Raw genomic sequence first — 14759 nt, forward strand, 5'->3', positions numbered from 1 at the left:
TTTTAAACAAGGAACACAGAGAAGAATCCATTCCAAGGAGGTCAAATATCTAATCCAAGAAGCATAAATGAAAAATATTTACTATCAGCTAAATTTGCAGCAGTAAAGGATGACATAAAGAATTATTTGAAAGAATATTCTAAACTTCTTCATATACCTTATCTTTTGTTTTCTAATGACATGAATTCTGGCTCTAATTCTAAGAAAAGGATGCACAGAAGTCATTCAAATATTTGTTGAGTGAAACTGAATTATAAATTTTGTGTGAAATGAATACAGAAAAGCACCTTATACTTCTCTGAGAACTACCAGTGACTAAAAGACATTAAGAAACAAGGAGATAAAGCAATTAGCCTCCAATTAATTTTTTAAAGGAGAAACAGAAAATTAGTTTCTATACTACAGAATTAAAAAAATCAACAGTGTAAACCATTTTATAAATAAATTCAGTATGAAGTCATTCATTCATTTCCTATTATATTCACTTCCAGTGTAACTTTCGAAAATACATCCATGCATAGCAACATGGCTTCACACTTACCTACTAGATGAAGTGCAAAGTACAAGAAAAGATCATCTTTCCTCTTAGTTTATGGGCCTTAAATATCACTAAGGGTAATTCTCATTGTCTATGTTTCTGAAAAGAAATACTCAAAGGCTCTGACTGTATAAGCCAGTCAGAGCAAAGATTTCTTCCTATCAAACTAAGGAAGAGCAAAAGTAAGCTAAAAAAGTACTAAACTTTTGTTTAGAATTGATTGTCAAAGCAGTGGTCCCTTTTGATCAGAGTGATTCAGAGAAATCCTGTAGTTCCTATTAAAATGATAGCTGAAAACTTCTGAAAGCCAGGACCAGTTTTGTTTCTTTGACTGGTTTTACACAAGTAAATGGGGAAATATTAATAGCAAGCATTAATAGTCTCTGATTGAGGGACTTTCGGAGTTTGGCAGAGAGCTTCTTGACTTCTTTTTTGCAATCTGTTATGACTCAGTCATGGCTTACTATGGACTTCATCTGGATTACTGACTACCATATCTTGCATTTTCCAAAAACAGTTTTTCATATATGATAAATTCTAAACTCTGCATCCAGCTATTGCTTTGCAGTTCTGAGGTTAAATCACCTAGTATCCTTCACAGAAGAGGCAGTCCTTAAAAATATTGCAATTTGTCTGGGATTCTGTAATGAGATATCTCTTTTCCTTCCACAACTATTTACATAATTCATTTTTAGAGCTGTTTAACTTAAACATTTATAAAAATATACTTTGAAATACTAAATTTGACTTATTGAAAGGTACCAAATTCAGTCTTTTAAGTTCTATACCTTTACAACAATTACTTCTTTCAACATGAGAGTCAATAGACCAAAGTTATTAGGGAAAAATTTAAAAAATATGAATAGTCAACATTTAGGCTAGGAATTCAAATATAACTACTGCTTATATACATTTCCTTATCTAACAAATGAGGAACTATAAACCAAAAACGTTTGCCTAAGATCAGGTCCACATGTGTTATAAGGCCAAAGTATTGGTCAAAGGGGCAATCATGACAGTCATTTTAACCACTGACTTGGATCATAGAACAATTGGCTGATTGTGCCCAGGACTTGAGTGGATGTGCAGGTTAACACAATGTAAATTCCAGTTGACAATGCACACACTTGTGGAACAAAAGATAGGTAAATATAACATGGGCTATAAGGCCACCAAGGTACTAATTTTTCCTTTTTTCACCCTAACTCTTCTAATTCAACTTTGGTGTCTTGATTCTAGGGCTGCTGCTGTATTTCTAAGAGGAACTCTTCCCAAACCAAAGGCATGACACGTTTGTGCTTCTGAGTCATAAAGAGATGGACCTTCAGGAAAGATGGCCTACAGATTCAAAAGTTAGGTATATATATCTAAATGCCTGGCCTAAAAAATTCTAAACAAACCGAATAAAGCAACACACTTATTCTTTTGTTGTTAAAAATGACCGGACTATAAAGGTTTCAGTAGATGAGGCCACACAGAAGGTAACTGGGACTGAATAAAAAACTGAAAATGTATAGTTTCTAAAAAGAGAACTAGAATATATAAGGTTGGTGTTATTGTTGGAGAAATACTGAATAGGTTTAAGAGAATATAAGAAAGGAATGAGAGGTTTAAGAACCATTTGCTTCACACAGAATCTTTAAAATAGACAACTATACAAAACTTATCTATTCTTAAGACATTTAAAGAAGTTAATACAAAGTGGAAAATGTAGTGTTAGTTATCTTCTTCCTCATCTTCTTTAACTACTGGGGTACCATCTAGCTTTTTCAGTTTGGGCATTGTCTTGGTTGCCTCTTCAATCCAGTTCTCAGCAGAATGTTTCTCTTCCAAGAGATTGCCTACAAACACCAGGTCTTCTAGGCATGGCAGTTCTGCCAGCTTCACAAATTCAGCCATCTTTCACCAGGTTATTAGACATGTAGAGAATCTTCAGTTTCTTCATTACATGGGTCCCTTTCAACTTCTCAGTAAAATTGTAGGGGATCCACAGTTCTTCTAATGTGTCCCCTACTACTTCCAGTTCATTTAAGTTGTTTGTGTTGTTTCTTCCTAAAGACAATATTCTTAAGGTTTTTAAGTCATCCAGGTTTGCAGTTTTTTCAATGCAGTTTGTAGTCAGTGAAAGCTTCTCACAGTTAGAAAGTGTGGACAATGATGCGTCCATCTTCTCTACAGGGGGAATCTGGGCATACAGCCTTATCGCTCTGGCTTCAGATGGCTTCTGGCCGGTTTTCTCTTCCCCTCTGGCTAGTGCTCCTTTGATTGTTGTTGCTTCTGCCATTCTGGCAGTTGCTACTGTCATTTCTGTTTGTGTTTAGTTCTGTTTGTTCATTTGTTTCATTTTTTAGATTCCACATGTAAGTGAAATCATACATTATCTGCCTTTCTCTGACTTGTTTGACTTAACATAATATCCTCTAGGTCTATCCATGCTGTTGCAGATGATAAGATTTCTTTCTTTTTTAAAGACTGAGTAATTTTCCACTATTGTTGGAAGAAGGTGTTTGCTATGACTGACAAAACTCTGTTAGCTTTTGTCCTGCTTCATTTTGTACTCCGAGGCCAAACTTGCCTGTTACTCCAGGAATCTCTTAACTTCCTACTTTTGCATTCCAGCCCCCTATGATGAAAAGGACAGTTCTGGAAAATCTTGTAGGTTTTCATAGAACCATTCAGCTTCAGCTTCTTTGGCATTAGTGGTTGGGGCGTAGACTTGGATTACTGTGATATTGAATGGTTTGCCTTGGAAACAAACCTACATCATTCTGTTGTTTTTGAGATTGCACCCAAGAATTACATTTCGGACTCCTTTGTGTGAGGGCTACTTCATTTCTTCTAAGGGATTCTTGCTTGCAGTAGTAGATATAATGGTCATCTGAATTAAATTCACCCATTCCTGTCCATTTTAGTTCACTGATTCCTAAAATGTCAATATTCACTCTTACCATCTCCTGTCTGACCACTTCCAGTTTACCTAGATTCATGGATCAAATATTTGGGCTCCTATGCAATATTGTTCTTTACAGCATTGGACTTTACTTTTACAACAGATACATTTAATCAACCCTGAATATTCATTGGAAGGACTGATGCTGAAGCTGAAGCTGAAGCTCCAATACTTTGGCCACCTGGGAAAAGCTGACTTATTGGAAAAGACCCTGATGCTGGGAAAGATTGAAGGCAGGAGGAGAAGGGGATGACAGAGGATGAGATGGTTGGATGGCATCACCAACTCAATGGACATGAGTTTGAGCAAGCTCCAGGAGATGGTGAAGGACAGGGAAGCCCGGCATGCTGCAGTCCGTGGAGTCACAAAGAGTTGGACATGACTGAGAGACTGAACAACAAAAAAATTTCTGCTGTATCTTTATCCATTCTTCTACTGATGGGCACTTGTGTTTGCTTCCATATCTTGACTATTATAAATAATGCTACAGTGAACATAGAGGAGCATATATCTTTCCAAATTAGTGTTTTCATTTTCATCAATCCAGAATTGCTGGATTATATGGTAGTAGTAGTAGTGTTAGTCGTTCAGTTGTGTCCGACTCTTTGCGACCCCTTGGACTGTGGCCCACCAGGCTTCTCTGTCCATGGGATTCTCCAGGCAAGAATACTGGAGTGGATGGCATTGCCTTCTCCAATTGCCATTCTCTTCTCCATATATGGTACTTCTATTTCTAGTTTTTTGAGAAACCTCTATATTGTTTTCCAGAGTGGCTGCACCGATTTACATTCCCAACAGTGCACAAGAATTCCCTTTTCTCCACATTCTCACATTGTTTTTTTTTTTGATAATAGATGTTGACATTCTGAGAGGTGTGAGGTGATATTTCATTGTGATTTTGATTTGCATTTCCCTGATGATTTGTGATGCTTTTATGTGCCCGTTGGCAATCCTTCTGTCTCCTTTGGAAAAATGCCTATTGAGGTTCTCTGTCCTTTTTTAATCAGGTTGTTTGTTTTTTTGATGTTGAGTTATATGAATTCATTGCATATTTTTAACATTAACCCCTTATCAGATAAATCATTTGCAAATATATCCTCTCATTCAGTAGGCTGTTGTTTTGTTTTGTTTATAGTTTCCTTTGCTGTGCAAAACGTTTGTGGCTTGGTGCCATCACATTTGTTTATTTTTTGTTTCTCTTGCCTGAGGAGACATATCCAAAGAGATACCACTAAGACTGATGTCACAAAGTGTAGTTCCTATGTTTTCTTCTAGAAGTTTTATGGTTTCTGGCCTTGCATTTATGTCTTTAATCCATCTTAATTATTTTTGTGTGTGGAGTGAGAAAGTAGAGACTGCATCAAATTTAAAAATTTCTTTATGGTAAAGGGAATAATTACAAGAGTGAAAAGGCAATCCATGGGATATGAGAAGATATTTTCAAGCCATTTATCTGGTAAGAGGTTAACATCCCAAATGCACAAGAAACCCCTACAACTTGGTAGCAGAAAAATAACTCAAATGAAAAATAGGAAAGAATTTTAAAATATATTTCTCCAAAGAAGACATGTATATGGCCACAAGGTATATGAAAAGGTGCTCAACATCACTAACCATCAGGGAAAGCAAATCAAAACCATAATGAGGGACTTCTCTGGTGGTACAACGGATAAAAATCCACCTCCTAGTGCAGGGGACACAGGTTCCATCCGTTGTATGGGAAGATTCCACAGGCCACAGAGCAACTAAGCCTGTGTGCCACAAGTACTGGAGCCAGTGCCCTCTAGGGCCCTCGAACCACAAGTACTGAGCCTGTGTGCTGCAACTACTGAAGCCTGTGCGCCTAGAGCCTGTGCTCCATAGTGGAGGAAGCCACCAAAATGCGAAGCCTACCCACCGCAATGAAGAGTAGCCCCAACTCACCACAACTAGAGAGAGCCAGCAAAACCAAAATCAAAACCAAACCAAAAAAACCACAATGTGATATCACCTCACACTTGTTAAGATGGCTACTGAAAAACAAACACAACCACACAAAAGATTAGTGTTTGTGAGGATTTGGAGAAACTGGAACCCTTATATACGCTTGCTGAGAATTTTAATGATCCAGCTATTACACTATGGGAAATAGTTCACAGATTCTTCAAAAAATTAAATATAAAACTACCATTGGTGTGTGCATGCTCAGTCATGTCCGATGCTGCAATCCCATGGCCCGTAACCCGATGGCCTTTAACCCACCAGGCTCCTCTCTCCATGGGATTCTCCAGGCAAGAATACTTCAGTGGGTTGCCATTTCCTTCTCCAGGGGATCTTCCTGGGATCGAACCCATGTCTCCTGCATTGGCAAGCGGATTCTTTACCACTGAGCCACATGGAAAGACCCTAAAACTACCATATTATCTAGTAATTCCTTTTCTGGGTGTATATCCAGAAGAATTAAAATTAAGATCTCAAGGAGATGTTTGCACTCTCATACCTGTTGCAGCGCTATTCCCAGTAGCCAAAATATGAAAACAAATGTCCACCAGCAGACGAATATACAAAGAAAATGTAGTATATACATAGAATGGGATATTATTCAATCTTAAAAAAGAAGGAAGGCCTACCATTTGCGACAACATGGATGAACCTGGAGGATATTATTCTAAGTGAAATATGCCAGTATTATAAGGACAAATACTGTATTGTTGTCATTCAGTTGCCCAGTCATGTCTGACTCTTCATGACCCCATGGACTGCAGCACACCAGGTCTCCCTGTCCCTCACAATCTCCCAGAATTTGCCCAAGTTTATGTCCATTGCATTGGTGATGCCATCTAGCCATCTCATCCTCTGACGCCATCTCCTTCTGCCCTCAATCTTTCCCAGCATGAGGGACCTTTCCAGTGAGTTGGCTATTTGCATCAGGGTGGCCAAAATACTGGAGCTTCAGCTTTAGCATCAGTCCTTCCAATGAGTATTTGGGGCTGATTTCCTTTACGATTGACTGGTTTGACCTCCTTGCAGTCCAAGGGACTCTCAGGAGTCTTCTGCAATACCACAGTTTGAAGACATCAGTTAGCGCTCTGCCTTCTTTATGATCCAACTCTCACAACCGTATGTGATCACTGGGAAGACCATAGCCTTGACTATATGGATGTTTGTAGGCAGAGTGATGTCTCTGCTTTTCAACACCCCTTATATGAAGTATCTAAAATAGTCAAACTTGTAGAATCTGAGACTAGAATACGTTGCCAAGGGCTGGGAGAAGGGGGAAATAGGGAGTTAGTCAATGAGTAAGTTTCAGTTATGCTAGGGGAATAAATTCTAGAGACCTTTTATACAACATAGTACCTATAGTTGACAGCACAGTATTGTGCATTTAAATATGTTAGGAGGATAGACCTCATGTTAAATATTCTTACCACACACACAAAATAATGGGTCACAAGGAAACTTTTAAAGGTGATGGACATGTTTATTACCTTTATCTTGGTGGCAGTATCATTTGTGGTTGTTCAGTTGCTAAGTTGTGTCCGACTCTCTGCAGCCCTGTGGACTATAGCCCACCAGGCTCCTCTGCCCATGGAATTTTCCAGGCAAGAATACTGGAATGGGTGGTCATTTCCTGCTCCAAGAGATTTCCCTGATCCTAGAATCAAACCTGTATTTCCTGTGTCTCCTAGCATTGACAGGCAGATTCTTTACCACTAGTGTCACTTGCGAAGCCATTTTAAAGAATAATTAATTTGGAGAACTTACACAACTACATATCAAGACTTACTATGTTGTGGTGGTTTAGTCGCTCAGTTGTGTCCAACTCTTTTGCAATCCCAAAGACTGTACCCCACCAGGCTTCTCTGTCCATGGGATTTCCCAGGCAAGAATACTGGAGTGGATTGCCATTTCCTCCTCCAGGGATCTTATTTCCCAGGCAAAAATACTGAAGTGGGTTGCCATTGCCTCCTCCAGGGGATCTTCCCGACCAGATATTAACCCACATCTCCAGCTCTTGCATTGGCAGGCAGATTCTTAACTGCTGAGCCACAGGGGAAGCCTCAGTAATATCATGGGTGTATGCATGTGTGTGTGCATGGCTTCAGTTGTGTCCGATTCTTTGTGACCCCATGGACTATAGCCTGCCCGGCCTCTCTGTCCATGGGATTCTCCAAGGCCAGAATAGTGGACTGGGCTGCTTTATCATCCTCCAGGGAATCTTCCTGATCCAGGGATTGAACCAACATCTCTTACGCAGGAGGGTTCTTTACCACTAGCGCCACCTAGGAAGCCCCCATGGGTGTATGCATATGTCCAAACTAATCAAATTAAATACATTAAACATGTATTTTTTATGTAATTAATTTATTTGGCTGCCCTAGGTCTTAGTTGTGGCATGCAGTATCTTCGATCTTTGTTACAGCATGTGAATTCTTACTTGCAGCATATGGGATATAGTTCTCTGACCAGAGATTGAATCATCCGGTCCCCCTGCATTGTGAGCTCAGAGTCTTAGCTACTGAACCACCAGGGAAGTCCCTGAATACATTAAATATGTACTTCAATAAAGTTGTTTTTTAAAAAGTCTACTGTCTGGAGTCCCAGCACCAGAAGTTCAGATTTAGCTGGTCTGGGGTACAGTATGGTCATTAGAATTTTTAAAAGCACTCTAGATGATTCTGATACTTAGCCAGGGAGAGAAATGACTGACACCTCACTTTACATATGGGAAAGAAAGACTTAGAAAAAGTGAGAGTGACTTGTCTTAGGAATGAGATCAAGAACTGAAACTGAGGTTCAGTTGACTTCCAGTCTTAGCTTCTGTTTATCACATAACATGCCTCAGGCTCACTTCTTATGCTTCCACACAATCACTCTGTCCGAGTCAAATTGTCTAACATTATATTCCCTGGACACTCCAGGTCCACCCCTGTGTCAAACCCACAGCAATACAAGCTGCCACTGGAGTGCTTCTTATGTGCCCAAACTAAGCAAGTAAAATTACATGTGTTATCTCTAATCTATACAACAAGCTTTCAGGGAAAGAATGAGTATCCCCTTTGTTAGAGGAAGAATATGATGCCAGAGATTCTAAGAGACTAGCTGCAGTCATGTCTAGTGAGGAGAAGCCAGAATCTGACATGAGTTCGTTGGACTCTAAAGTCCAGGCTCTTGAGCACACTCACTGCCATCTGTTCCAACCCTGCCTTGCTCTCCTGCATTATTTCTCCATTAAGAACCAGTACTCATGTCAATCCCTCCCTGAAAGCCCTCCCACCCATGTTTTCATTTATTTATTTATCTTTGGTACACTGTTTTCATGCTATGCGTGGGCTTTCTCTAGTTGCCATGTGTGGAGTACTCACTGTGGTGGCTTCTCACAGAGCACTGGCTCCAGGGCAGGTGGGTTCAGTTGTTGTAGCTCTTGATCTCTAAAGCACAGGCTCAGTACTTGTGGCACTTGGACTTAGTTGCCCCGCAGATTGTGAAATCGTCTCAGACCAGGGATTGAACCCGTGTCCCCTGCATTGACAGGCAGATTTCTTAACCACTAGACCACTAGGGAAGTCCACACCTCATATTTTTATTTATTCAATTTTCATGATCACTCACATTAGCTATTTCGTGGGTCCACCTCACATGGTAACTTGTTTGGTCACGTGTGTGACCTGTTTCCTTCTTGAGGATGGAAGGAGAAAGACCTTCCTGTAACTATGTTTCTGTCTTGGTCCTGTAGCTGTGTCAAGGTATGGTGCTGTTGCATGATCATAATGTTTAGTTTTCTGAGACTCCTTCCCTGGGACTATCTGGAGACAGGGAGCACCTGTAGGCCCAAGTAGAGTTGAAAATTTGAACTGAGAAGGAAGAGAGCTTTCCATGGGCTCAGATTTGTAGTAATATTTACAAATAAGCCTCTAGGTGACAGTAGAGTCTCAAATGAAATCAAAACCTCAAGCTAAAAAGAGTTTTTCTCATCTTAATCACCAACCTAAAGCTAGAATTCCCTCTCCAACATCACAGCAACCATGGCAACATCCTTCCCAGCCCAGAGAATGGTAATGAGGAACCTATCGTTCCTGAGGCAGCCTCTTCAGTGTTTGGGCTTCCCAGGTAGCTCTGTGGTGAAAAAAAAAAAAAAAAAATCCGCTTGCCAATGCAGAAAAGGCAATAGATTCAGGTTCGATCCCTGGGTCAGGAAGATCCGCTGGAGGAGGAAATGGCAACCCAATCCAGTGTTTCTGCCTGGGAAATCCCATGGACAGAAGAGTCTGGTGGGCTACAGTCAATAGTGGGATTGCAGAGTCTGACAAGACTTACTGACTTAGCACACACTTCAGTGTTTGGACAGCTTTATTAAAATACTCTTCTTGATTTTTGTGAAACTGACTCTAGCTTTGACTGCAAAGTCCAAAGACCTGGAGAGTATGTATCTTGCTCAGAGAAGCCTCCTTTGTACTTCTGTTCTTCCCAAGGCCTCCTCTCCAATAGCCAGATCCTTGCTTAGCCAAACCCATTTTTTCTGCTCAAAAAAAAAAAAAAAAAACAAAAACCTGAAAGATTATCACTGTGCTTTCTGGTCCCAATTGTATTCTTTAGAAATATACAGAGCAAACTCAATATCTTTTCTGTTAGGAATCTGAAGACAGAAATTAAACTGTCCATCCCTCTGTCCATTAAACATCTCTTTACTGGGAACCCACCATGTGCCAGGGCCTGAATCTCCAAGTAGGCAGATAATAAGTGGGAAATGGTATTATTAATGACCTGGTAATTAGTCACAGGTAGGTTGAGTTTTTTATGATGGATTTTCGAGCAGGGAATGGAGAGACAAGGAAACTAGGACTTACTAGTCATGGATTGCCTACCAGGCAAGGTATTAGAAACTTGCTTTACTTGCCATATATTATTTAAGTCTTGTGTGCATGTGTGCTCAGTCACTCATTCGTGTCTGACTCTTTGCAACCCCTTGGACTGTAGCCTGCCAGGCTCCTTCCACAGGATTTTCCAGGCAAGAATACTAGCATGGGTTGCTGTTTCCTACTCAAGGAGATCTTCCCAACCCCGGGATTGAACCTGTGTCTCCTGTACCTCTTGCATCAGCAGGTGGATTTGTTACCACCTGTTAACCTATTTAAATCTTACCACTGTCTTATGAAGTAAGCATCTTCCTTCTTATGAAGTGGGTTATATATATCTCCACTTTTAAAAGGAAGATGCTAAGGCTTGGAAAGCCTAAATAACTTGACCAAGGACACAAGGCTTCCCAGGTAGCACAGTGGTAAGGAATCTGCTTGCCAATGCAGGAGACACAAGAGACATGGGTTCCATCCCTGGGTTGGGAAGATCTCCCAGAGTAAGAAACAGCAACCGCTCCAGTATACTTGCCTGGAAAATTCCACAGGCAGAGTAGCCTGGCAGGCTACAGTCCGTGGGGTCTCAGAGAGTCAGACATGACTGAGTGACTGAGCACACACGCAAGGACACAGCTAGAAGGTGGTGGAGCTGTACTCTAGGTACGGAGCTCCCCACCACACTGTGGGCATCGTGTGGAAATCCCTCAGGTAACTGAAGGGACATCAGAGACCCTTCATGGCATGTGTTAGAAATGAGTACTGCTTTGAATTAAGTTTTTAAGCTTTTGAACACGAATCCCTCATTTTGTCTGATTAAAATTTTTTTAAGTTTGCAGAGTGATTTCTTTGCTGTTATTTTCTATAGAAGTCAAATTTCCTGTCAGTGCTCTCCCATCATAAATTTGGACACAGGACAAAGCATAAAAGAAAAAAAAAAATCAATTGTATGGAATACTATTCAACCATAAAAATGAATGAAATAATGCCATTTTCATCATGGCAAATGGATCTAGAGATTATCATACTAAGTTAAGTCAGGCAGAGAAAGACAAATACTATATGATATGACGTTCACTATATGATGTGTGAATGATACAAATGGACCATTTACAAAACAGAAACAGACTCACAGACATAAGAAAATAAACATATAGTTACCAAAAAGGAAATGGGGGAGGGATCAATTAGGAGTTTGGGATTAGCAAATACAAAGTACTATAGGTAAAATAGATTTTAAAAAGGTCCTACTGTATAGCACAGGGAACTATATTCAATATCCTGTAATAAACCATAGTGGAAAAGAATATGAAAAATAATATGTATATGTAGTACTGAATCACTTTGCTCTACAGCAGAATCTAGCACAACACTGTAAATCAACTATACTTCAATTTTTTAAAAAAGAGAGAATGGGTAACTCAAAAAAGAAAGACAGACAGAAATCAGCAGTAATTTGGGTGTTCATCACTTCATTTTTCCCTTAGAATTAGTTCTTTGATTGTATTTATTTTAATTGATAAGTTGCTATAATAATCAGTTCAGTTCAGTCGCTCAGTCGTGTCCGATTCTTTGCGACCCCATGAACCGCAGCACACCAGGCCTCCCCATCCATCACCAACTCCCGGAGTCCACCCAAACTCACGTCCATCGAGTCGGTGATACCATCCAACCATCTCATCCTCTGTCATCCCCTTCTCCTCCTGCCCTCAATCTTTCCCAGCATCAGGGTCTTTTCAAATGAGTCAGCTCTTTGCATCAGGAGGCCAAAGTTTTGGAATTTCAGCTTCAACATCAGTCCTTCCAATGAACACCCAGGACTGATCTCCTTTAAGATGGACTGGTTGGAACTCCTTGCAGTCCAAGGGACTCTCAAGAGTCTTCTCCAACACCACAGTTCAAAAGCATCAATTCTTCAGCGCTCAGCTTTCTTCACCGTCCAACTCTCACATCCATACATGACCACTGGAAAAACCATAGCCTTGACTAGATGGACCTTTGTTGGCAAAGTAATGTCTCTGCTTTTTAATATGTTGTCTATGTTGGTCATAACTTTCTATGCTATAGATAATACCTATATATTATCTATATAGATAATATATAATATAGAAAATACTATTTGCTATAATAATACTGAAGAAAATTAAAAAAAATAAAAACAATATCATCCCAAATCTCATATATTAATACAACTATCTCAATTTAATTCATACCCATATGTGTATGCGTGTGTGCGTGCCAAGTCATTTGTCATGTCTGACTCTTTTCAACTCTGTGGACTGGCCCGCCAGGATCCTCCAGGATTCTGGCCCACCAGAATCCCATGGCCCGCCATGGGATTCTCCATGCAAGAATACTGGAGTGGGTTGCCATGCCCTCCTCTAGGGGATCTTCCCAATCCAGGGATTGAACCCGTGTCTCTTATGTCTTCTGTGTTGGCCGGAGTGTTCTTTACCACTAGTGCCACTTGGGAAGCCCACCCATATGTGTATGTATATTTCAATTGTAAACCCTTAATAAATACAGGCTATTATTATAATTCCAAATGCTTTCTATTTTAATTTTTTCACTCAATCTTATTTAAGGATCATTTACCCATGTTTCTATGTAGTTTTCCTAATGATGACATTTAACAGCTACCTAATAGTCTATGAATTTTCATTATATTTTAAGGCCTTTAGAGATGACATTTAGGGATTACTGACAAGAAATGTTTTCTCTCTTTAATTCATTATTTAGACAACCCTATTACATATGGCTTTGACTCTTTTTGTAGTGTCCATTCAATGTGTTACACACTCAAGAAGGACAGGGAAATATTTTTTTAGTAAGCAGGACATTTCCTTTTTGGTTTTAGAGCGCTTTTTAAAAAAAATTAAAATCAGATTTGTGGTATTGATATCCCAGGATAATGGCCATGAGTTTAATTGGCATATATTTCTTCTCAAATCTTGACTGTCCTGATCCATGCTTCTGCTGACTGAAGCCTTCAGCTGAAGTTTCTGAAAAACTATTTAGGCTTCACTTGGTCAGTTGCCCTTTAGAGCTTTGCTTTGTGGATTCTTCTTGGTAACTGCTTCTTGTTCTTTCCATGCCTAGTATTTCTGGCATCAGGTCAAACAATGGAGACCACTGTTTGTTTGTTTTTGGTTTAATGTGTGTGTGTGTGTGCAATCTTAATTGTTTCTTCCTGCAGTCTCCTTTTCACTTCTTCAACCTAAAGGCTGCCAGAGCCATCAGGAGAGAGAATTGGGATGTGATCAAAGTTAGAGTGTTTTCCAGCCAATACCATACAGTCCTGATTATCTCTAAGGCTTGTATTGGGCAGTATTCCCAGACCCAGGACAGATGAGGAAGCTACTGTGGGCCTCTCTTCCCATGGTTCCCAGAGGGCTGCCAGGCCTACTGAAGGGCTAGACCTGTCAAGTCCTGCTTCTTGATCTGCAGAAGAGTTTTCTCTAGGTTTTATCTAGTTTAGATAGGAGAGAAGAAGATAAAACTTTGGATATCTTCATGCAAACATGCTTCATCAAAATAGAAGAAATATTAGAAAATTTCAAACAAATGATAGCATGTTTCTTTTTATCTTAAAACAAGCAAGATTCTTCTCTGGGCTGAGTCATGCTAAACACTTCAGCCAAATGGAATTTCAAGAGGATGTTGATTCAAAGTTTTGACTGTTCCTGAGTAAAAGGTGTCCAGTGTCATTTTGCTGAGACCTAATTTGAATCCTGTGCACTAGGATATGGGCATGAAGGAGCAAGTCACTTAGGTGGTATGTGAGCCCAGCTCATGGTCCATCCCTCATATCATATGATGGCTTTGTAGTTATATACTCACCATTATGCATGCATTTTATGGGGGAAATATATGATAGATGGTATATGACTGCTTGGAGATTCTCAAAGTTCTTGGATTCACCTGTCAAAAGTGTCGAGATCTATCATTCCACAGTTCTACTCAACTATTTCATTGTTCTGTGACTTTGGTTCTACTCTTAATAATCTGCCTGTCTTTCCCCATAGCCAACTATTAAAATTATGTTTAACAAATGTATTACTTCTGTCAGTGAATTTTTTCCTCATTATTTTCCACTAACAATCTCTCACTATTTTGACCTTCTTAGAATTTTATTTGTTCCTTTCCTTGGCACTCATAAAATTTGTACTTTAAAAGCTTTATATGACCCTATATATTAATGCTCTGTGTACTTTATCATATTTTTGCCTCTGAGATTATATATTTTCAGTGTACATCTGGATCTTATTCGTCTGAGACTCTTTTCCCCCCACTCCCCAGCAACTGCTCTACTTTACAAAGCCCAGGACATTACCTGCCACATGACAGGGGCTGGTAGATATTGGTTGAGTTGAAGGGCTAAAGGCTGGTTCTGCTGTAGCAAAGTAAAAAGACATATTGTGGATAATGGATTTTGCTGGAT

At 39.7% G+C, this 14759-nt stretch overlaps 1 pseudogene; it reads right to left on the reverse strand.

Annotated features, from left to right (window-relative positions):
• Positions 1-2209: 2209 nt before the first annotated feature.
• LOC109554243 (dynein axonemal light chain 1 pseudogene) lies at positions 2210-2822 on the reverse strand (annotated as a pseudogene).
• Positions 2823-14759: the final 11937 nt, after the last annotated feature.

This window comes from Bos indicus, chromosome 29 (genome assembly GCF_029378745.1).
Source record: "Bos indicus isolate NIAB-ARS_2022 breed Sahiwal x Tharparkar chromosome 29, NIAB-ARS_B.indTharparkar_mat_pri_1.0, whole genome shotgun sequence".
Classification (NCBI taxonomy): domain Eukaryota; kingdom Metazoa; phylum Chordata; class Mammalia; order Artiodactyla; family Bovidae; genus Bos; species Bos indicus.